General features: G+C 40.2%; 1 protein-coding gene across 1 annotated transcript in view; it reads right to left on the bottom strand.

Moving 5' to 3' along the window:
* The window catches only part of LOC309380333 (uncharacterized protein), a gene marked incomplete at its 5' end in the record, with an annotated part of 87,763 nt that overhangs the window by 29,659 nt on the left and 33,552 nt on the right, over positions 1 to 24,552 (bottom strand). The window contains 3 exons of the mRNA XM_081930230.1: positions 27 to 118; positions 2,466 to 4,358; positions 10,289 to 10,414. The remainder of the gene's footprint in view (positions 1 to 26; positions 119 to 2,465; positions 4,359 to 10,288; positions 10,415 to 24,552) is intronic.

Here is a 24,552-nt window from a genome sequence, read left to right as displayed (position 1 = left end):
GTACATTATGCAAAAGATGTTCTTACTCTTTTGAAGATTCATTTTTTGCTGGAGCTGGCTTTGCCGTGAAGCAGAGGAGGCAATACACTTCAGGTGATCCTGCCCAGGCAGGGTGGAGCTGAGGAAAGAAGAGAGGAAAGCAGAGAATGGTGTCTGAATGGGTCAAGTCCTTTGAAAAGTGGTGGTCCTCAACAGTGAGGGAGAACAATTTGGGTCTGATTTCAGACATCAAAATAGCTCGGGGAAGTAATCCGTATTGCATTCATATTAGGGATGGAGAGAAATTTTGTTCAATTCATATTTTAAGGCAAACCTGCCTAATTTGGCCTTCCGCACATACACGAACTGAATTTGAATTTTGCAATTCATTTCTCTTACCCAAAGGATGTGTAAAAAAATATGCAAATATTAGGGGAAGGTGTGCACACACACAAAAATATATAGTTTAGTAAGAAAAATTCAATATATTGATTTTTTAAAATGCTTGCAAAAATGTGTCTATTTGGCAAAATTGGGGGTAAGTCCCACCTGTAAATTAGGAGAAATGTGCACCAAAATGCTGATGGATTTTCATCAAGACTTTTTATTATATATATTTTTAAAAAATCACCAGATGTTGAGAAACTGAAAAAACTAGAAGTGTCATCTTAAGAGAGTGACTGGGGAATGAAGCTGGAAGATACTAGTTGCTGGAAGCAGAATGTCAAAGAACCAGACCAAGTTTTGTTCCAAATCTCTTATGAACTGAACTTAAGGTTGCACCTTATTGTGACACAAAATTGGGCAATCTGTTGCCCCCAAATATCAGCTAGCACAATTGTTACCTGGTCCTCTGTTCAGCAACATTAAAACTCACCTACCCAGTACTGTAAGAGCCTTTGTGCTAGTGAGCAGAGAATGCTGGACACCAACCACCTTGTGCCATTTTTAGTATATTACCATTACCAGCTTAACGGTCCACATACAGTAACCATCATTAACATCTTTCAAACTTGTTCTGGACACTCTTGGGGTCACATTTCCCTGCTAAAATCCACATAGTGGCACAGCCAGAAAATTACAGCTGACACACTTCTCTGTGTCACAAGGGTCATATACAATTAAGAACTGAATAGCTAATAAAGCTCCTTTTCTCTTCTCTTGAGTTCATGTGTCACTGTCGAATATTCCGCTTGTATTTACAATGCCATATTGCTATTTAAGGATGTTTTCACACATGAGGCTTAAATTGATTTTTGTTTCAATTGATCTGTAATGCAAATGTAAAGCTTACAGTGACCAGAATGTACATTTGATTTTAAAATGGCTATTTTCTGCTTTCTTTCACACATTAACAACATTCACACATGGTACAAATAAGCAACGTGAAAGGGACTCAAAAGTGCTCTTTATGACATGTGTGAAAATGCCCTAGTACTCTACAATGCTTTTCCAACATGAGCAGAAATCCATAATATGTGCATTTGATATAAGAGGAGTGTGCTGCTGTCGAAACATAGGGGTAGCTCACACAATTTCCAATGTAATAATACAGTGGTACCTTGGGTTAAGTACTTAATTCGTTCCGGAGGTTTGTTCTTAACCTGAAACTATTCTTAACCTGAAGCACCACTTTAGCTAATGGGGCCTCCTGCTGCCGTTGCTGCTGCTGCTGCTGCTGCGCCACCGGAGCACGATTTCTGTTCTTATCCTGAAGCAAAGTTCTTAACCCGAGGTAATATTTCTGGGTTAGCAGAATCTGTAACCTGAAGCGTATGTAACCTGTGGTACCACTGTAATGTTCATAGAATCATAGACTTGCAGAGTTGAAGTAACACCAAGGGCCATCTAGTCCAACCCCCTGCAATGCAGGAATCTCAGCTAAAGCATCCATGACAGATGGCCATCCTTCCTCTGCTTAAAAACCTCCAAGGAAGGAGAGTTCACCACCTCCCATGGGAGTCTGTTCCACTGCTGAACAACTCTTATTGTTAGAAAGTTCTTCCTGATGTTTAGTCGGAATCTCCCTTCTTGTAACTAGAATTCATTGGTTTGGGTCCTAGCCTCTGGAACAGGTGAAAACAAGTTTGTTCCATCCTCCATGTGACAGCCCTTTAGATATTTGAAGATGGCTATCATATCTCCTCTCTGGCTCCTCTTTGAAGGTGGCTAAGATCTGTGCATGTGCTTGACATCATCACTACATGCACAATATAACATATTTATTGCAGTACTGTATGCACATTCCTATGCATGCATTTCCCCTTCCCAAAGCCCACCAATTCACTTTTTAGATGGGCAGATTACAAAACTTGGGTGCATACATGGACATACCAATGTAAGCACATGTTACTTTCATATTACATCACTCATCTATGTGGTAGGCACATACAAAGGCCGCCACACCACTATAGATGCTTTCCCCCCCCCCCTAAACTGGAGACCACAATAGTAGCCAAGGTTGAAAAATTAAGAAAATGCCTTACCCAAACTATTCAACACATTATCACTGGGGTTATAGTGTGGCATCTTATCAAATATTATCGTTCAAATTAAATACAGTCAGGTGTAGTCCATTTCTTTGTCCACATGACCTTGCTTTCTGCAACTGTTGACTTTACTCATTGTCTTTGATTTTCTCAGACCTGTGGTGTAAAATCATGGTCATGGATCTAAAGTGGAATAAGTAATTGCTTGATAGCTTCTTGCTAACTCTGGAAAGTGCTGTGCAGCTGCTGATGTATGTTTGTGCTGGCATTGCAGAGTGGAGCCCTGGGAATAAGGAATCTGACTTCAGAGAAACAAGAGCTAGCTTCAAAGAAGGGAACAAGTCTCCCCAGCTGATAGAACTTTTACTGAAAGAAAAACAACAATGAACTAAGAAACGCACCAGTAATATCTCTTGTTACTCCTCTGCAATCCTTTTCCAAACTTTATTTTCATTTATCTGATTACACACTTCCGTCTCCACAATCTCCATTGTGATGGTTCTACCTTTTCTGTTAGTTTAGGTGCTTGATGATAGATTACAGTGAGACCACATTACTTCAAAGCACACTTTTTAGTTATTAAAGCAAAAAATATGACTCCCATTATTATGATATGTCCTTAGAGGTTTCTACAGATTTGGAGGTACTAAATCCAAGGAAATGATTTGATGTCTATTAGTTATATGTGTTTTTTTTACAGATTAAGAAGCTATTGTGTCCTAATAAATAGCTCACCTAGTTTTCACTTGTAACCTGACATATTTTATCACAACAAATCTAGCCTTGGTCATACTTTTCGTATGGTGAATTGGTATGTGGGCCTCCAATTGTTCCCATTTTACTTCTTTTAAAATAAAACTAACATAAAATAGTGGGGGCTGAAATAATGTGTATCTTTCCAAACTTGAACTTGGGGAAAATATGGAAAATAAAATATTATCATAAGACTCTGGGTATTACCTTGTTCAAAGCAAATAGGGAATTTTGCAACTCCAGTTATAGACAAAAGGAGCCTAGTTGAGCATTGTTGGGTATTATGACTATAAATTAGCAAATCCGTTATTGTCATGTTAGTTTACACCTATTAACAATGCTAAATGGTTTATTTAATACCCATTAAGCTTTTACTTGCAACATTTTCACTTGGGTCAGCCTTTACAGAAGCTGATTGGGGTTTTTTAAGGAAAATTTGAACATTATCAATCGGTTTCATTCTCCTGGCTGCAGGCAGTGCAAACTAACATGAGTATAACATTAATACACTATTCAACAAAATTCAATTTGGCAAAATAATACTTGGTGCACCACTATGTTAAAGACACACCTATGCACACTTACCTGGGAGAAAGCCCCATTGACCTCAGTGGTACTTCCAAATAAACATGTATTTGTAATTGCTCTTTTTTAAAGTACCATTTGTAAAATAGAGACCAATGACAAGAAAAGCCATGCCTGTTTCTACATTGTCTCATGCTTGCCTCATGGGGAAACAAATAAGATGAATGGATGTCCATGCATGCAACAGGTTTTTGTATACCCAGTTTAGCAGAACCATATGTAGAAACACTGGGGGTTGCTTGATAGAAGACAGCTATTACTTAAAAGGACAGTTCTGTTTATTCAGTTGTAGTTGGTGGGAGGAAGAATAATACAAATAATATTTTTCCCCTGAGTAAGTTGTAAAAAGTGTGACTTACACAACAGCCTCAGAAGAGCTTGCCATTGTTCAATGAATCACAGTGAGAGAATAAATTCATAGTTTTACCTGTATTTACATTAGGCAATGGTTCCACGAAAACAAAGAAAAGGATGCAAGTGACCTTCCTGCTAGCCATTTGCTTGGGTTCCCTGCATATAGTCAGTGTGAGCAGGAAATTGGCAAAGCAGAGTCTGAAAATAAAAATGAAGCTCCATCAGTAAAGAACAGAAAAAGGCTTTCAGCATTGATCGTGCACATAGCCGAGCTAAGCTTCTTCTTACCTTTCAAATGATCTGCCTCTACATCACAGTGTAACATTTTTATGAATGTCTTTTTCTCAAGAATATTTCAGCCTCGTGTATTTATCCTCACAACTACTTTGAGAGGTATGATGGACCTGTCAAGGTTCACAAGTGCTGGAAAATCTCAACCTCTGTCTCCCATGTTCCAACTGTCTTCTCCAATCACAACAAACTTAGATACTTTTCACGTGATTGTTTAATACAGGGCACACAGAAATCCAAGAGAAGTTACCCCAGAAGAGAAAGGGATGAAGGAGCCTGGTTGGCATGGCCCCAGGAAACAGATGGAGAGGACAAAAGGTCAAAGGAGGTAGGGGGCCGATAGGAGGGTGGAGCCCTTGACTCTGAGAAATAAGAAAAAAGAGTTAGGCTCAATACAGGGGGAGGGAAGAAGGAAAGAGGAGAGACGGATGATGTCAGATAATTGAGAGAAGAAGAGTGAGCAAAATCCAGCAGAGGGCTAAGGAAAGACTGGTTCTCATGGCATCAGTCTGCCAAGAGGTGCAACCTTCTGGATGCAGGGGTGGCTAAATAAAGCAGGTGCCCATAGAAAGCAGAATGCAGCGGCACCAGAGGAAGAAGGAAGCCAAAGAGCTCTGACATTGAGCTGGGCACACTGTGAAAGGCCACCACAATTTAGTTTAGGCCACCTAAATTAAGGCCTTAGGGCTTTGTACCCAACTCTGGAGTGATGCTAAGCACCAGAAGGTGGATGAATTTTCTTGCTATGGTGTGAGGCAAGTGTGGTGCTACTGCATTCTCCTTTGATCAAACACAGAAAAGCTGTAGAGCTTCGACCATCAGGCCCCAACACATGAGGGAACACAAAAATGAATTAAGTGGAAAAATGAATTTTGTACCACACACTAAGATTACATTTCCTTTATGTTCAGTGTCCCTTGCCAGAGAAAGAAATGTAAAGAAACAGCCATTGGCAGGAGTCAAACTTGGGTGTTTTGTTTGTTTGAAATATTTCTTAGCTGTCCTTCATCAGATTCCAGAGTACAAGAGCATGAATAAAATCTGCAAGGACCTAAAAACAAAAGGCAGCCAGATGGAGCTCCCATTCCCAGAAAATGTTTCTGCATTATTTTCAGGCTTTCTTCCTTTCCCTCCCACCCCCATGCTACAGCCCTCCTCATTCAGAAGTTCCCCCCAGTTCTTAGGAGAAGGGGAAGAAGAGGTGGGTAATGTCCCTTTCCATCTACTAGCTTTCTCCAGCATATCTGTAGATCAAATACCCTTTTCCCCATGCACCCTACTTCCCAGAATGGTAAGTAACCAGATATAAAGGAGGACCGAACTTTTCTGCCTTTTCTCATTGCATAGAAAAAGGAATTTCAGCAGGTGTCACTGGACTGTACCACTTCAGACTACAGGTGACATGTTTACTCATGTAACAAGCTCCTTGCAATCAGACCTCAGGGACTTTTCTTCTACCCGCAAATATTTTAAAATGTAATTCTTCCATCTGCAGTCAAAAGTGGTACACTCCATTCTGCTGTGTGTACCGACCAGGCCATAGGTCAAAAGCAAACGGCTTAGTAGGTAATATATTTTGTTAATGGCCTTGCTCTTATAATGTGCATCTGTCTCAAGTATTTGCAATTGTTACCAGGTAGTTTTCAGTCTTCTAAAATCCTTTCTGTTATCCGAGTATCATTTTATCTAGCTTGCTATTTGCTGGTGTCATCTGCAATAAATAATTGGCTTAATAAATGCTCACGTTTAGCCTCCATCCCTAAGAGGCAAAACATAATGTATGCATTATTTCTTTGAAATAGCAATTTGTAAGTTTTGCCAAGAAGTTATATATTTGATATAGAGGAGTTTGCAAGGCAGCAGAGGAATAAAGACCATTTTTGTAATGCAATCCTGTCTCAGTCAAGCTCTTGCAGCTAACAAATCCCCTGGCAGGAAACCTCTCAGTGGACTGTTTCCAAGTCCTCAGCCTGAACAGCAGTTACAGGCTCTTCAGAAGAGCAAGCCCAAGATGGTTCCGCACCTTTGACTTCTGACACTTCATCCTCCTGTTACCTCATGCTTAGTGAACCTCTGAAGGAATACTTGGCTGCCCTGTTTATAAACAGCCTTTGCCTTCTTCAGAAACAGCCTGGAAGGACGTATCTAGGTCACAAGCTACAAAACAGTCCCCTAATTAAGTCAAAGAGCCACATGTCACTGCTTGTTCTAGTAGCTGGGTGGCAAAGATATACCCTGCATGGAGCTGGCGCCCCACCCAAGGGCAGAGTGAGGTGGCTGACAGAGGGAGCCAGTGCAGGAGGGCAGAAAGCCTTAGACACTGCTACACTGCTATGTAGCATATTCTGTGCCCCTTAGCTAGCATAGCCTGCTATACTCAAAGGCATCAAAGGACATTGAACTAAGATTCAGTTGCCAAACCAGCTTCTGTATCTAAAAAGGGCAGACATCAAAGGTGCCAACTTGAATAAAATAGGGGGAGCAGGTAAACCCTGCCCCACAAGAGGCTGTGCACACACACCATTTGAATGGCAGTGCCCATCAACTTGGAGGGGTGGGTCAGATTCCTCAAATATTTTATTGAGGAGGGGCGAAGGGACTTGGTCCCTAGGAATCCATCCTGTCCTTCACTTCGGACAGCAAAATGTCTTGTTTTAATCATCCTACTGGCGAGCCCACTAGTAAAAGATGATTCAGCTCGCCGTGTCTCCCGCTGGAAGTTCAAACAGCAAAATGTCTTTCAGTGGCCCAACCCCTTCCCATGCCCCTTCAGGGCACTGTGACATGCCCTGAAACCGAAAACACCACACATGCCACACTTAAGCTTGGCGTGGGGACCAACTCCTGGTTCCATTGGAAGACTTTTTTCAAACTTAATTGCTGTGGAGGGCTTGGTAATCATCTTGGAGAGAGCAACGGGAAGGGAGGGGAAGAGTTAGCCCAGCCCTCCCTAGTTGCAACCTCCTGGAAGATCAGCTTGGAGGAGAATGTAGCCCTAATGGGGGTGTGCATGCATGGAGACATGTGAGAATGTTGTGTGGTGCATGCTGTGTGTGTGTGTTGTGGCTAGGGATGGGGGAATATGTCCATTTCAATTTCTCTAAAGTTTTTGATATTTCCAGTCTTAGGGTTAGTCCTCCACATTTCTACATTCTATGTGCAGCCTATGTCTTCAATCATCACTGGCTACTAATAATGATGACTATATGCAACGTCAGGATCTGGTTGGCCACTCTGGCCTGAAGAAGCCATTCTTTTACCTAAGAGTCACGAGGTAATGCTTTAACAGTACATTCCCATGCATGTTTACTCCAGCAAAAGTAAGTTCCATTATATTCAATGGGCTTCCTTCTAGGTAAGTTGATAGAGGACTGCAGCCTGGAGGTCCTACATAAAAACCACAAGTGTCAGGAGATATGAATCCAGCCCCATCTTGTAAAGAGAAATGGGTTTCTGTTTACTCCAATTTCACACATGGCAGTGGTTCCACTTTCTTATTTTTCTGTGGTGAGTGATTTTACCCACACCTTTACAGTGGTACCTCGGGTTAAGTACTTAAATCGTTCTGGAGGTCCGTTCTTAACCTGAAACTGTTCTTAACCTGAAGCACCACTTTAGCTAATGGGCCCCCCTGCTGCTGCCATACCGCCGGAGCACGATTTCTGTTCTCATCCTGAAGCAAAGTTATTAACCCAAGGTAATATTTCTGGGTTAGCGGAGCCTGTAACCTGAAGCGTATGTAACCCGAGGTACCACTGTATAAGCATTCTTTGCCTTATTAATCCTGCTCTCGAGACTAAAACAAATTAATTGAAATGCGTGTTGTGTTTTAGTTCTTTTTATTCGGTAGTCAAAAGGTGTGGTTGCCAAGAGGAAATTTCATCATGTTTCTGTCATGTAGGTTGTGGTTTGGGGGCAGGAAATAGAAATAAATTCACAATTGGGAACAATAAGCTGATGCAGCTGGTAGTTTGATCAGATTGGACCCCTCAGTTCAGTTTCAGGTCAACACTGAACTCCCACAATCTCTTTTAAAATTCATTGATATATTCTAGTGAGCTATTTCCAGTACTGACCTACATTCTTGACACATCTCTGACTTCACTAGGGTTGTATAAGGTGAAAATCAATGAATAACTTGAATGCAGAATTCCACGCCTTCAGATTGTGCCTATTTAATAGCTATTTCACAGGCACAATTTTCTCACTCTGTCCACAATACAAAGTTGTGTACACAGTAGTGAACAGTGTGCATAGGGATGGGTTTTTCTGAAGATCTATCCCCCTTACTCCAGTTCTGTTTATAATACAAACAATATTTGCATATTATATGCATTATTGTATGCATTATTATACACCTATACACTCCAGGTTTCCAAAGTAACCAACAAATACAATTGTATAGAAATGCATATATTTATACAATTATACTACATAAATATAATACTGCATAGGACTTGGATATTATTATTATTTATTTATTTATTTATTTATTCCCTGCCTATGTGGCTGGGTTTCCCTAGCCACTCTGGGCAGCTCCCAACAGAATAAAAAAAGCAATAAAACATAAACATAAAAAACTTCCCTTCTAAAAGTCAGATAGTTGTTTATTTCCTTCCTGATGGGAGGGCATTCCACAGAGAAGGCCCTCTGCCTGCATATAAATTTGCATGGAATTAGTCAGGGTTGTTTTTTAAAAAACCTGATAATACATAAGTGGCTCAGAGATAAGTGGGGACTCAATACAGGAAGTAGTACAAAGCCAACTGGGTCAGAACCACTGGATTCCATATATAATTCCAAGGTGTTTGTGTACAAAGCTTGGAACTAAGATACCTGAAAGATCTCTTCACTCTTATACCCAACAGATCACTGGGCTCTGCAGGAAAGGGCCTCCTGCAGGTATCATCTCATCCTGAAGTTAGCATGGTGGCATCTGCTGTTTGGAACTCCCTCCCATTATATATCAGATACATGCCATCTTTATTTATTTTCCACACCTTTCTCTTCCAACAAGCCTTTTAAGTGGCAATTAAGTGGTGATTACTGTTCCAGTGCTTATGTGCATTGTTGTTGTTAACTGTTTGGGGATGTTTCTCGAGAAGCAGTGCATGAATTAAACAAACAAACAAACAAATAAATAAATAAAAGCATGCAAAACCGATTCCTCCTACATCCTTCAGCATTCATGACTCTGCCTTATAAGCTAGTCAGCACTGTCAGTCTTGACAATGCCTATCATCTGCTTAAAGGAATGGAACCTGATTAGCTGGATTCAGTTGGCCCACCTCAAACTACCCAATCAACGCCATACGTATAGCCCCCTAAGCCACAACCACCTCCTATGCCACAAATTGATCTCAAGGAAAACTGGAGCTCCACAGCACTCTCCTCTTCTTTGGTTTCCATCAACCGGCATTCAGAAGCGTACTCTGCCTCTGATGGTGGAGGTAGAACATAACCACCAGGGTCCATAGCCACTTATTGCCTTCTCCTGCGTGACTTTGTCTTTAAAAGCCATCCAAGTCTGGCCATCACTGCCTCTGGTGGGAGCAAATTCCATTGCTTGCCTATGCACTATATGAAGAGGTATTTTCATTCAGAAGCTCTTTTGTCCTAGAAGGAGGAAGAGGAGGAATTCTAATCTCCTAAGGTCTTCCAACATTTCAGCTTCTTTTTATGCCCCCAAGTCCCAGTGTTATGAGAGAGGGAGAAAAATGTGTCCTGAAACCTAGACGCTAAGATAGACTTGAATCCTTATGTGCCTGAATGACAATAATAATTTTGAACCATATTTTTTAAAAACAAAGTGGTAAAAAAAAAGTATGAGTCAATACCTGCTGATCTTTAAGGTACCGCAAGACTCTTCCTCACGATTGCAGCCAACATTGCCCATTGCTCTGTGGATCTACAGTCTTGAACTTAAAACATCAAGTCCAGCAATACAAGGTACTCTGTAAACGCTACAAAAAGACAGAGAGATATTATTCACATCAGATTGTATACATCCCGCTATCCCACATGACAAAGGCAATTCTACAGGGGAAGCACATGCAAATGACTTCACACAATGCCTGCTTTCCAAGATCAATCATTACCTGTGAAATGAAGTTGGCCAATTTGAAATACTTATCAGTCCTCCCTTCCTTAAAATAGGAGACTTGCTATATATAGGATACTGAACTCTGTAAGATTTATTCAGAAAAAAAGTAATGTTGAAAAAGAAAAGAAAAACCTGACATCAGGAGGATAGGAAAGTTAACTTGAAAATGAACTGCCTACTGCAGGTGAGTTCAAGGAACTCAAAGTAAAGCAAGAGACACTTCAAAGCATCAGTAAAAGACGAGTGTCATGAGGAAGCTGCCACGTGGGAGCCATGAAATGATGAAAATGAATACAGATCATCTTGTATGTTAAACAATGATCAAACTTCCTTAAGCGACCCCTCATCTTTATTTATTTTTTAATATAGATATATTGAATAATAGAACACAAAGGTTCTCAAAGCACTAAACTTGCCTCTCTTAGGATTCAGACCATGAGAGATTCAAGCTTCTCACCCTGAGAGCCAATCAACATTTACGCTTTCACTGGTCCACAATGCAGAGCATCGAATTCCTACTTCCTTCATACAAGCTGTACACCTTCACTTGATAGCCAGTACAGTGGTACCTCGGGTTAAGTACTTAATTCGTTCTGGAGGTCCGTTCTTAAACTGAAGCACCACTTTAGCTAATGGGGCCTCCTGCTGCTGCTGCTGCTGCCGCGCCGCCGGAGCACGATTTCTGTTCTTATCCTGAAACAAAGTTCTTAACCCGAGGTAATATTTCTGGGTTAGCAGAGTCTGTAACCTGAAGTGTATGTAACCTGAAGCGTATGTAACCCAAGGTACCACTGTCATAGGCTTATTCATTTAGGACAGAGTGAACAAGCTTTTATCAGTTGAGGGCCAAATTCACTCAGAGATAATCTGTTGGGAGCCACATGGCAGAGACAAGAGGGGCTTCCTCTCTCCCTGCAAACTAAAGGTATGAAATTACAGCTTGCAGAAGTCCTTTGACATCCATCCAAATGCTACACATAGCCTGGAGCTACAGATTGCCGCCCCTGATTTAGGGCAATTATACTGCCCTTCATAATTCATAGCTCAGATTATAGGTATGTATCCAAAAATGTATAAAGGTAAAGGAACCCTGGACGGTTAAGTCCAGTCAAAGGCAACTATGGGGTGCGGCATTCATTTCACTTCAGGGCAAGGGAGCAAGAGTTTGTCTACAGACAGCTTTCCAGGTCATGTGGCTAGCATGACTAAATCGCTTCTGATGCAACAGAACACAGTGATGGAAACCAGAGTGCATGGAAACACCATTTCCCTTCCCTGCACAGCAGTACCTGTTTATCTATTTGCACTGGTGTGATTTTGAACTGCTAGGTTGGCCGAAGCTGGGGCGGAGCAACAGGAGCTGACCCATCATGAGGATTCGAACTACTGAGCTTCCGATCAGCAAGCCCAATAGGCTCAGTGGTTTAGACCACAGCGCCACCCGTGTCCCTGTACAGAAATGTATAGGATTGTACTGTTAGCTACAATGCTACACCAGCTCAGTACTGGGCATGATAAGCTGCTGAACATTTTCAAATGCAATACCACCTAGATCTAGGGGGGGGGGATCAGCATAAATCATACCTTCACACCACTCTGATACTTTTTTTCCCTCATCTGGAGAAATAAATAAGTAAATCCCATTAGATTGGGGGATCTTGTCATGGAGGTGCATACATTTTTACTGAATATTAACCAAATGGTTGGTTTATGATTATATTCAAGGCTGAGCCGTTTATTAGGAGTATAATTGTTTAGAAACAGATCAGAAACCATGATTTACATCTCTGAAAGGTATTCTGGTCTCTGAGATTTGTCACACTTGGCAAAGTTCACATGTCTGATAAATGACAGCCCTAGAAGTGTGGGATTTTTCTTTTAACAGTGTTATGCCTTAAAAATCTCTGACTGGGCAAGGATAATGGAATAAAGAATCTGCTTTCGTACATTCTTGGTATGAATTCCATCTGATCCGTAAGTTTTTGTTCCATTCATATTAATGATGCATGCATTCCTATCAATACCTTCTAAAACTGGTCTTAAAACTTGTGGGATGGGATCTAAACAATATTGCACGAAATATATCATTCATAAATTTAATGCTTCAAATTTATTTATGTATCTATTAAACTTTTAGGCCACTCTTCATTACAAAATGCCATAAAACAACATAGTATGCAAAAATAAAACTCACAAAGCAACTAAACTTATCACTCAGTGGTAAAACAATCACATATAATAGCAGCTGTTCAACACCTCTTAAAACCTTGAATAGCCTTAATTTGATTTGCCAATTGCTAAGAACAGATGTATTTTAATCAGACAGCAGAATACCATCAAGGTTGGGGCATTCCAAACCTCCAGAAGGAGACAATTCCATAGCCAAGGTGCCAATGCAAAGATGACCCAGCATGCAACAGCCAGCAATGGAACAATGAGAAAACATTCACACTCACATACAGTGACCTCAGCACCCTCATCAGCTGACAAAGGGAGAGGACACTGACAAATACTGTGCTGTGCAGGGGTTTATAAGATCATTTATAACAACTTTAGTTCAGCCTAATAACATTGAATTGTACCCTTCTGTAGTGTGTGGAGATTTTGAGATTCTTCAGAGGCTATGGAGAGCAGGTTAGATAATTATTGGATCCAGATCATGATCCAAGCAAAAGTAAGAGTATTTTAGTCCTCTTGATTATCAGTGGGAAAGCATGACATAACTCTCTCCTATTGGAATCAGTGATACTTTAAAAGTGCCTGTCTTAAGACTGGATCACGGTACACATTATTTTATAACAGGATGTCTTACAAATCTGAGCTTCTGAGGCTGATTATATAGGCTGTTTTAATTTAGAAATTAAAACCTTTCATAAGAGTTAAAGAGATGCAGAGAGGATAAGACGTGGAATATAATATGCTGTGGTGGCTTATGCTTAATGCTATCCTTTCAAAGTATGCCTGATATTAAAATGCGTATAGATGCTAGGTGGGTATCACTTTCTCCTTACCCCTTTATCTGTGGCCCTGATCCCCAAATTCTTACCAGGACTTGACCAAAGCATTATACCTTTCTACTTTGTTCTCTTCATCCAAAATCCAAACATCTGACTCATGTCAGGCTAATCCACGTGGAGGCAACCTAAGGTCCGGGGGCCAGATGTGGCCCAATAGCCTTCTCAATCCGGCCCGCAGACAGTCCGGGAATCAGTGTGTTTTTACACTACATGGTCTGAGGGATGGTGGACCAGCCCACGGCTGAAAAAGGTTGCTGACCCCTGGTCTAACCTGTCATTATAGAGCAAGGACAGAGCCAAGCAGACACAAGTCTCACCAAACTGAACTGCTGTGTGTGTGTGTGTGTGTGTGTGTGTGTGTGTGTGTGTGTGTGTGTACAAGCTTTGCTACAATGTGCAGGCATGTGTGTGTCCCATTCTGTTAGCCATCCACTTGATACCCATTGTGACAGCCCCTTCTACAGCCATGTTCAGATTTAGTCAGTTAGTTTTCCCAATCGTTCTTTTCCATATTTCATAAAGCAAAGCAAAAATGTGATTGCAGGCCACCATGCTGTCTTCTCACACAGTCACCATAATGGAATGGTTAGTGATTAGAGTGTGTGTGGGTTAGGGTTAAGGTGTAGTCCTTAGAAAGTTTGACAAAAATGGGAGGCAAATCTGGGTTCAAATTTCCACCCAGCTCACTGGGTGATCTTGGTTCTTATTTTGTAGCCAAAACAGTACCACCATCTGTACACAAGAGAGAGGTGTTAGCAGGCTTGTTGTTGTTGTTGTTTAGTCGTTTAGTCGTGTCCGACTCTTCGTGACCCCATGGACCAGAGAACGCCAGGCACCTCTGTCCTCCACTGCCTCCCGCAGTTTGGTCAAACTCATGCTGGTAACCTCGAAAACACTATCCAACCATCTCGTCCTCTGCCGTCCCCTTCTCCTTGTGCCCTCCATCTTTCCCAACATCAGGGTCTTCTCCAGGGAGTCTTCTCTTCTCATGAGGTGGCCAAAGTACTGGAGCCTCAGCTTCACAATCTGTCCTTCCAGTGAGCACTCAGGGTTGATTTCCTTCAGTATGGAGAGGTTTGATCTTCTTGCAGTCCATGGGACTCTCAAGAGTCTCCTCCAGCACCATAATTCAAAAGCATCAATTCTTCGGCGATCAGCCTTCTTTATGGTCCAGCTCTCACTTCCTGCTGTTAGCAGGCTTGAGGGAACCCAAAGTCTTGCTTAAGTCCGAAAAAAACAAACAAAACCTTTTGGGGGGTCTAAAAAACAACCCATAGAGGACTGAACTTGCTCAGTAGCTAAGTGTTGTGGGGTGCAGAGGAAGTAGGATAGGGGAAGAGGAATGGAATGGAGTGTCTGGCTGGAGATCTGGCTGGCTGGTAGTAGGAATACACACTGTAGCATTTTGTTGCAGGTGCACTTGTCACTTTCAGTATCTATAAAAATGATTGTCTGCAGCTAAATCCAGCCCCTCCATTAAGATTGCAATGGTTAAAGCATTCCAAGGGCAGAGTTACAAAAACTTTGCAATAGCATCATTCACCAAGGGTGCTTAATTGCAAAAAGCACCTCTTGTTAGGTTTCATTTCTAAACATTGTGCCACTTTTCCTTCTTTGCTCTGCAATGGCTCACTTGCTCACACATCTCTCCATCTTGGTAGCCGGAGAGCCAAAACAATATTGCCTGATGTTGTGCTCTCACTTATCTGAATGCTGTTGTGACTCATCTAGATGGTGTATATCTATCACATTTTCTGGTCGTCATGAAATTTACACTGACCTGAAAATAAAGAGTGCCCACGGTACACTGAAATTCAAAGAGAAATTTCCCTCAAACTACTAGACATCTACCAAATCCATTCCCTCTTTGAAGTGACTTCATATTGACCATGTGGTGAAGTTTCCTTAGGAAGGGTTTCTATCAGCTACCCCATGTTGGCCCAATTTGGGCTAATTCAGACTATGCGAAATTACAGCAGTAATTCAGATTTGCAGTATTTTAAAATCATATTTGAAATGTGCCTTGTGCATTCATTCATACGCTTTTTCTCTTTCACCATATGGTTCATATTAAATAGTCTGATGAAACTGTACAATAAATAGACAGACTGACAATGGCCAATTAGTAATCTGTTCTTAAATCTTGTGGGTTTTTCCAGTGTCAGCATTGTCATTCAGGGATATTCTTCACATATTCCTACAAAAATCACTGGTTATTTTTTTATTCCATTGTTTCAGGATTTTTTTGTTTCCAAAACAAGAAATGGGCTACTATTTCCCCATATCAGTGCTGATAATTTCCACTGAAGTCTATGGGAGTTCCATGTATGGACAGAAGGTATATTACTCTTCAAATAATTTCAGCAAAGTCAAATACTTAAAAGCTATTTCATCACATCAGCTTCCGCCTTGGAATAGCAGGCAGGAATTACATTGCTGCCCTGTTAAAATGTTAGCAACCACATTTCATTTTTTGAAAAGGCAATTTATTTGTCCTGAAATAAAGAGTTGATTATATCTCTTATTACTGTTACAAGAACTTGATATATCACAGAGAGGAAGAGTTACAACATGTACCAACTATCAACCAGGAAAAATGAATCTGATTCATAATTCACTCTGAGAATGTCTAGTTAGTCAATCAAGTGATTTGTAATCATAAAGGCTGCCAGGAATTGAATGAATAACGGGCCACACTAAAATCCTTGGATTTCGTAGTATTCTTATTTCATTATGCGACTTTTATTGCTCTTGCTGGTAGTTGTCTCTACTTCAGTAGAACAAATTAAACACCCCACAGTTATTTGCATGAATCTATTCGGCTATTTAATGCGCATACAAAGAGAGAGTGACCACTGGAGTAACAGACAAAGCTAGATTTCTTTTCTTCATGAAAGCTGAACCTTTTTATGATGTAAAGCTTGTGGAGAAAGAGTCTATGCTCCCATCCCCATTTCCTCCTGAAAGCATTTTGGGGGTAATGAATCTTAGCATACTGTTACAGTACATTTTCTCAAGTTATTTTATAACTATAGAAATGACATAATTCATATAGCATGCCATCTGTTTAACAGCAGCATCCCTTCCCCTGCCTCTTAATCTTTACAGATTATCAACCTATTAACATGTTAGCACTAAATAGCATGTGATCGCCAAATGTAGATTTCTGCAAAAACTGCGATCCAGCTAAAGATATGGAAACAGAAAAACTAAGCTACATTTGACACATGTCTCCCTAAATACATTTTGCATTCATTTTATTTCTTTTCATATAAGAATAAAATAAAACAGACTCCTGCCACTACACAGGAAGACCTTCACAGAAATTTATTTATTACGTAATAAATTTTTAGACATGCTGTTTGCCATGCTCAGTAGCATCCAGACTCCCCCCCCCCCCCGTTTTACATTTACTGTACAATACTTTCATAATGACTTAGGTATGCTGGTGTTTGAACCAAACATAACTGATCCAAATATAATCAGATATGGTTAAGGTAGATTGGCCCCCTATAATATTTTTACACTCCCTGCAATGGATGTTGCGAGTCTGAAATCTTTTTCTCCTTGCCTTGCCTTTTTTTAAAAAAAGCTTTTAAAAGGACATGACTGACATATTCAATGATATATTTTTACAGTGGCATTGCTGTTCTTTTAGACAGGAGGACCGTAAAGTCTGCAGTTGCTTTATCAGCCTTCTTTCAGCAATCCTTGTGTGTGAAACAAACTTCCTATTAAAACTAATTGCAAATTCCCATAAAATTGATCCAAAATATGATGGTTAACTTCCTCCTGCAATGAAATGTTACCAGCTCCAGAACTTGTATGTGAAATGTGGCACTAACAATGCACCAATGTGAGGTCACATTTCAGCGCAGAACAAGAATTCTCTCTCCAGAGAGATATAATGAGGAGGATATTTAGAATGCACAGTTAATTTAATTTAAAATATATATTTTTACTTCTTCATATTCATCTACAAAATATACTTGATTATTGTCAGTGTTTTTGCACATCTTCTATAAACCGGAATCACTTTTAAAAGTATGTGATTTACAGCTGCATGTGAAAAGGAAACCTAAAAAGCACATTTTGATATAGTAGTTTTTTTCAAGCAATAATAATAATAGGAATCTGCATGTGCCCAATGTGAGCATTGTACTGAGGAAGCACAATGGATATATTAATGAAGAATTAAATTGACAAATATATTGTGCATTCATCAGACAAAGAATAAAACAAAGCAAAAAAATATATAATAATCCTTCATTGAGCTCTGAATTCATAATTCTATTTTGATGGATTTTAATTGATATTTGGTTTGCTATAAATTGTCATAGAACACCCTGAACTATTTATTCTTTTAAAACTTCTGTTGGCTGTAAGTAAAAACAGTATTTTTCATATTTACAATGTGCCTAGATCATAACCTAGATGTTTTACAGTTAACATAAGATTAGTGTGTAAATACAGGGAAAATAAAAGAACACAGAACATGAAAAATCTGTAGCCCTATGTCACAGTATATTGTCAAGGACTATACGTACAATATTGCACAAGTTTGAAAATTGATTTATCATGGATTTATGTCATTGCACTATTTGATGCATGCTTTGAACAGGCTCATAGTTCCCATTGAGGTCTGTGTTTCATTTTACTAAAAAGGAATAAAAATAATAATTTATTTATGTGCCTTATTGACTCCATTTACTTACAAGTATATACCATCAAAATCAATGAGATGTACTCCCAAGTAAATGTGTTTAACATAAAGTGTTAGTCATGATCGTAGCTACCACGATTCTAAGCACTTTGAAGTAAGTTCTATTGAAATGTTGCTTTCACATAAATGTCTTTAGAATTGACATATAAGCATATTATCAGTGCACGCCTACACATGATTACTCAGAAATAAGTCCCATTGAGTGAAATGAGACTTACTCCCAGGTACTTGAGTATAGGATTGCAGCCTCATATTTAACATTTATGCACATCGCGAGGGAGACAGCTTAAATTCAGGTTGCTAGCTGAATCCCAAACTATCAAAATCTGTTCCCCTCCTTTATGCGAGAAACCCCATGAAAATACAGCTAGGAAATGTAATGGATGAACTCATGCAAAGGTTACCAAACTGCAATCAGATGGGTTGCTTTCCTATCTATCTGGAACAAATTGGAACTAACATGTTTAAGTCTCTACAACACATTAACATTCCTGAAGTCCTCCAGACTCCTCAGAGCCACTTTTGTTAATGGTAGCAATTTTCTCAATACCCTGAAATGTAGTAAAACTAAAAAGCTGCTAAGATGTTTAATGCAGTGTAGAGTTACAGAGACAATTGGATATAACTAATTCTGATAGCTTGGTCAAACATAAGAATATACATTTGCAAGATCCCACCACATGGAACAAAAGGGACCGTACAGAACAAAGCATTCACAGAGTAACTTTTTAGCACCCTGTCAAATGCATTTTTAATAAAACAGATGCCTATAACAATACTAAACATTTCCTCTTTTTCTCCCCCTCATGGTGCACATCTGCCTTTGGATTAGTAGAAAATTATTGTTCATTAAGAATTCTAGTTTTTAACTAAACTGGTGGACTTTGCTTGCTTTGGCAAATAACATCACTTTAGTCTTTGGTATAACAACACAAAGAACAGGGAAATGGATTTTACTGTCATTAGTATAAAAGCCCTTGCAACAGCAGAGGTTAAGGGTTGGGCAAGAGACTCTGTACCCTCTCTAAATATCCTTCAGACGTGTTTGTGTATTAGCCAGTTGAACACCCCTTCCTCTTGTAAATCAAGCCCATTAAACTTCTAGGTGAATAATAAAACATACTGTACTGCAAAAAAATAATAATAATTAAGACCCATCAGGCTATTGGCTTTTCACAACACATTAAAACTAATATGCTGCTGTTCATCTTGTTGTTATAAATCATTGCAGGGAAAACTCAAATCAGAATAATTTGCAGAGAAGGAATTAATGATTCCACAAACTTAGGAAGCAACTTTGTACAGATCTACCTAGAATGCCTACTTCTGACAGTTGGCAAAGGCAAGATACCAACTAAATTTGTTTTCTCTGTACTTAGAATGCCTGTCTCTCTGGTGAACTCACACCCTTTGGGGAACTAGGGTTATGGTTGTTCTGAAACGTTCACCTACAGTTCTTGTGAGCGTCAAGTGCTAGATTTCCAAGAACAGGAGGGGTACTGATATTAGTCCCTCTCCTCAAGAATCATCTTATCTACACTGGAGCAGGTTGCTGCCATAATCTGAAGACCTTATGCCATTGTGAGTGGAGTTTCTGTGGCAACAACAATCTTTTTAACTTAGTTCTGGTTATGCTCTTGGAATATATTCAAGCCTAGAAGTGAATTGGGGGGAAACTTTCTTCTAGATTTGGAGACCTAATGTAACTGGAAATGCCGTGGAGTAATATATTCATAAAAGTTGGTTTCACAAGTTTCTTTTACAGCCCTTTTAACATAAAAAGGGAAACCATGGACCATGTCTGGCCAAGGGTACAGGCACCCTGAGAACCGTCTCCTCAGCAAACTGATTGAAATTTAACATTTCTGCTCACATGACAGTCCCTTTCATTTCAATGGAATTTGCACAGGAAAAGTTTCCAAATGCCCTTTGAGAACAATACCAGAGTGTACCAAAGCCCACAAGGGAAAGCTTTGCCATCTATAACTTACCAAGGATGCCCCCTGTGGGCCTATCATAGTCAGCAAAACTATTGAAGTAGCCTTATCATCAGTCTCCCCAGTTGGCTTTGAGTACAATGTATTTCCCACAGTCATGCCTGATTCAAGTACATGCTGGTCACTGGTCTGTGTCTGTTCTACAAGCTCATCCATGCCTGGGGTTAGGTTGCTCAGTTTGGTTCAATAGAGCCAGTATTTTCACTGCACATCATGGATCTGTTTTTATTAGTGGTCAAGGGATCAACAGGCCTTTCAAGAGACTCTTTATGTTCACATAAAAAGTAAAGCAATGCCTTAATTCATTTACTTAAATAAAACTTCATCTGAAAATAGAATTGCCTTTCTTTTTTAAATGTTCCCAGTAGGGCTACACAGGGCTTCAGCTGATGCAAAAGAGATATGAATTTGTTTTGAAAGCTGAAATATCTTTTATCAGATCCCCCCTGCCAAAAAAAAAAAATCTTTTTTATTTAAAAAATACTTTGCTTTATTTTAGTCACTAAGAGTTTCATATATGCAACTTCAAAAAAATGCCATTTCTAGGGGTCCAGCTCCTTAAGAAAGGCTTATTCAGATAAAAGGCAAATTTCCCATAGATCATGAGAATAAAGATGTTAATAATGTACAAGTACTAAGAAACCTATAGGACACCATGTGGGCAGCAACTAAGCTTTAACTATGTGTAAATCCAGCACTGGCATGAGCGCGGGGGGGGGGCTCAATTTTGCCCAAAGACAAACTGATCCTAAGGTCACAGCTGGAAATACTGTGGGTGGTCTTGCCCAATGCTATATTAGATCTGGTGCTAAGTGTTAATCTCATGTGCACTTTGAATACAATAACTGAGAATTAAGTTTTCAAACAATATAAATTTGAGAAAACACGTTGTAATGTAACATTAAGCCTTTTTCTTGACAAGGATAAAGTTGCTATTATACGCAGCTCTTAGAACTGATGAGTGTTAAAAGGTACAGTAAGTAAATCTGTGAGGAGCGTACATCTGTCACTTCAATAGGCGTGCACTCCTGTTCGAGGGGTTAATGTTTGCTAATCTAGCTGGCTCTTGTTTCTCTCCGGTTCTGTGGGGATGAAAGGCTGCAGCCTTGTTTTAGAGTTTCAGATTTGGATTTCACTGAAATTCATCTTACTGCTTTTTGTAGGTGGCAAAAGAACAAGAAAGGGCCAGGAGGATACATTGACTGTTTGGGCTCTGATTTGCCATGCCGAGTGGAAGAGGGATAATAAAACATTTGAGGAATTAGCAAACGTGACCATAAAGTGGTCCCAAGTGGGAGCCATTTTAGAAGTGGTTTATTTCATCAGCGTTCTGCATTATTATATTGAGTCTTGGCTACTAATTACTGAAGACCGAACAGACAAGTTGAAGTCTTGCCTTAGAAAGCCTTCTGTTGGTTGAAGAATACTGCAGGCTTCTAAGTAACAGTGAAGTGGTTTCAAGAAGCCCGTTAAAGAGTAACAAATAGATATCTTCCTTGCTTGCACATATTTCTTGTGCAAATTCAATTTATGCATGTTTACTTGGAAGTCCCACAAAATTTAATATCTGATTCCTATAAAAATATGCATTAGATTTGCACCTCCAGTCTCTCTCTCTCTCTCTCTCTCTCTCTCTGTGTGTGTGTGTAGTTTGTTTTGTTTTGCTCATCTTTTGTGTGCTAATGGCCTTGCACAGTGTTGAATTTGGTTCTGGAAGGTTGTGTCAATGCAATTAATATCACAATGATATGTGTCATGCATGTTCAAAGAGTGGTATTTTTGTTCCTGTACACACAGTTTTGTTTACCGTGACAAAGATGACATGCGTCAACTGTCAATGTGTATCTTTCTGAATTTGTGCATGGAAACAGATCTATGAAATACATGATTTACCATGTATATTTACTCAGAAGTAAACCCTATAGAATTCAATAGGGCTTACCTCCAGATAAAAATGTACAGAACTGCAGTCATTTACCTCAGTCCACAAAGCACTTTCTCCCACTGAGCTAGTTGTGGAGTTCACTGGGACTCCTTTGTCCCACTTCTGTATTTTCTGTTGCATAGATAACTGGACAGCTAAGCATGTTGTGGCAAATCTTACAGAACAGTTTCATAACAGGATTTCTCAAGCCACATATTCAACAAATGTACTTTATATGTGTAGCCTGATCCAGTGCATGTTTACTCAGAAGAAGCAATTTCCACTGTGTATTAAATTTTGCACAGTTCCCTAACCCCAGGCCTTTCAATAGGACTTATGCAAGAGAACCTGCAGATATTCAGAACAGGGTGAAGGGCTACATCGTATGGCTAACCAATGTGCTTCAGTTGAAAGATAATTAGCTGGGTGCACAAATAGCTGAATAGGCAGAAGTTAAACAGAAATGGCTTTTCCACCAGCATATCTCCCATTCTACATCTGTTGAATTTCTGCCTGTGGTGCTGCTGTTAAGAGCATATGGTCATTGCCAAGGGACAAAATGGTGGCAATTCCAGATCTGGAACATACAAAAATCATAGGGAGCGCTGTTGAGACATATAAATGTTTCATTGTCCCAGAATCGCACCTAAAATCTATTAGCACCTAGCATATGCTAATCAAATTCACTATGAAAAAATCCCTCCAGGACTCCATCTTAGACTGTTTCAGCTACAGACTTTATGGCTTTATCTTTATACCAGCTTTCTGTTCATCCCTACCACACACACTTTTGCTCAGCAGCCAGCCTGATGAAGAGTTCTGCAGAACTCAATCGCTTGCTGTTTTGGTCCATCTTCCTTTAGATCTGGAAGACTCAGGTTGCAATCCAAAACACACTTACTAGGAACTAAGGCTCACTAAACACACTGACTTACTCCCAAGTAAATGTGCATAGGATTGCACAGTTCCAGAGTGATCCTAAGCATGTTTACTCAGAAGTATGTCCAACTTACTCCCTAGATAGGGAATTAAGCTTGCTCCCTAGATAGGGAAGCTGGTGGCTCCAACCAGATGTTTCTAGACCACAACTTCCATCAGCTCCAGGAAGCATGGTCAACATGCTACCATGGGAGTTGTCTAGTAACACTGAAAGGGGCCATAGGCCCTTGTTTCAAGTCCCACCTCTGCCATAAGACTGTCTGTGTTTTTCCTGTGTATAAAGTGGAAATAATACCAGAATTGTTGCAAGAGCCACAATAATAAATTCTGCTGCACTGAGCACATTTTCAATGATCAAGTAATTAAATAAAGACAGCGCTCTCAGAGTTGGACATCAAGGGATGGTTTTCACAGAAGCGTTATCAGGATCTTCTTCAAGGCGACTGGATCTTGTCAAAGGGCTTGCTTTCAGCCGACTTAACAAAACTAATGTTTCTTTGGAACTGAGCATATACCTCCCACGATGGCTCTGGGCTGCTCCGGCGTCCCAAGAGAATCTGGAAGACGCTCCTGGGGTAGGATCAGAGTTCCGCCAGAGGAAAGCAGCGATTGGCCAGCTCACATTCAGATGCATATCCCAGAGAGATCTAAAGGCTTCTCCTCCGACGCGACTTCAAGGGATGCTGGTTTCTTCCCCCGGCTGGTACACTTAACAAGCTGACTCACAGTCCACGTCGAAGTCACGCCGAGACTGAACTTCAGGAACTTGTAGGCCTGGGCTGGGCACTGGCTTTAACCATGGTTTTAACTGGTTTTAACCATAGCTTTTTTAAAAAAAACTACGTCGGCATCGGGGGAATCTGGTTTCCCGAGTTTGATTTAGATTAGAAAAGCAAGAAAATTGCTCAGAGCCGATAGGTCTACTGGCAACAGCCGAATGTTTCAGGAATGGGGAACCTGTGGCCCTCCAGATGATGATAGGCTCCAATCCCCATCAACCCTAGCCAGCATGACCAATGGTTAGGAATGATACCAGCTATAGTCCAGCAACATCTTGCGGGTGGGGCAGCTTCTCCATCCTGGCAATATGTGGTTCTTTCTCAATCATAAATCTAACCTCCTCGGTTGCCTCTCTTAACCGACTTCCAAATGTAGGCAGCCGGTCAATTCATCGACGTATAAGTTAAAAGCCAGACAGCTCATCAACCTTTTAAAAAAATAAGCCTTTAACTGATTGGCAGTTTACTCATTACCCGTAAATAAAAGTTGATATCACTAAATCAGAACAGTTTCCAGCTCCGGAAACAAATCACTTCTGCCTCTCCCAAACGCTGTAAGTTGGTTGTTGTAGTTGAGTATTATTTGCTCAGCAACTGCTCTTTTTTTGGAAAGGGGGAA

This window comes from Podarcis melisellensis (genome assembly GCF_964234715.1).
Source record: "Podarcis melisellensis genome assembly, chromosome: 11".
In the NCBI taxonomy this organism is placed as follows: domain Eukaryota; kingdom Metazoa; phylum Chordata; class Lepidosauria; order Squamata; family Lacertidae; genus Podarcis; species Podarcis melisellensis.
Note: the sequence above shows the minus strand (reverse complement) of the source record. Positions and strands in the feature narration are given on the sequence as shown.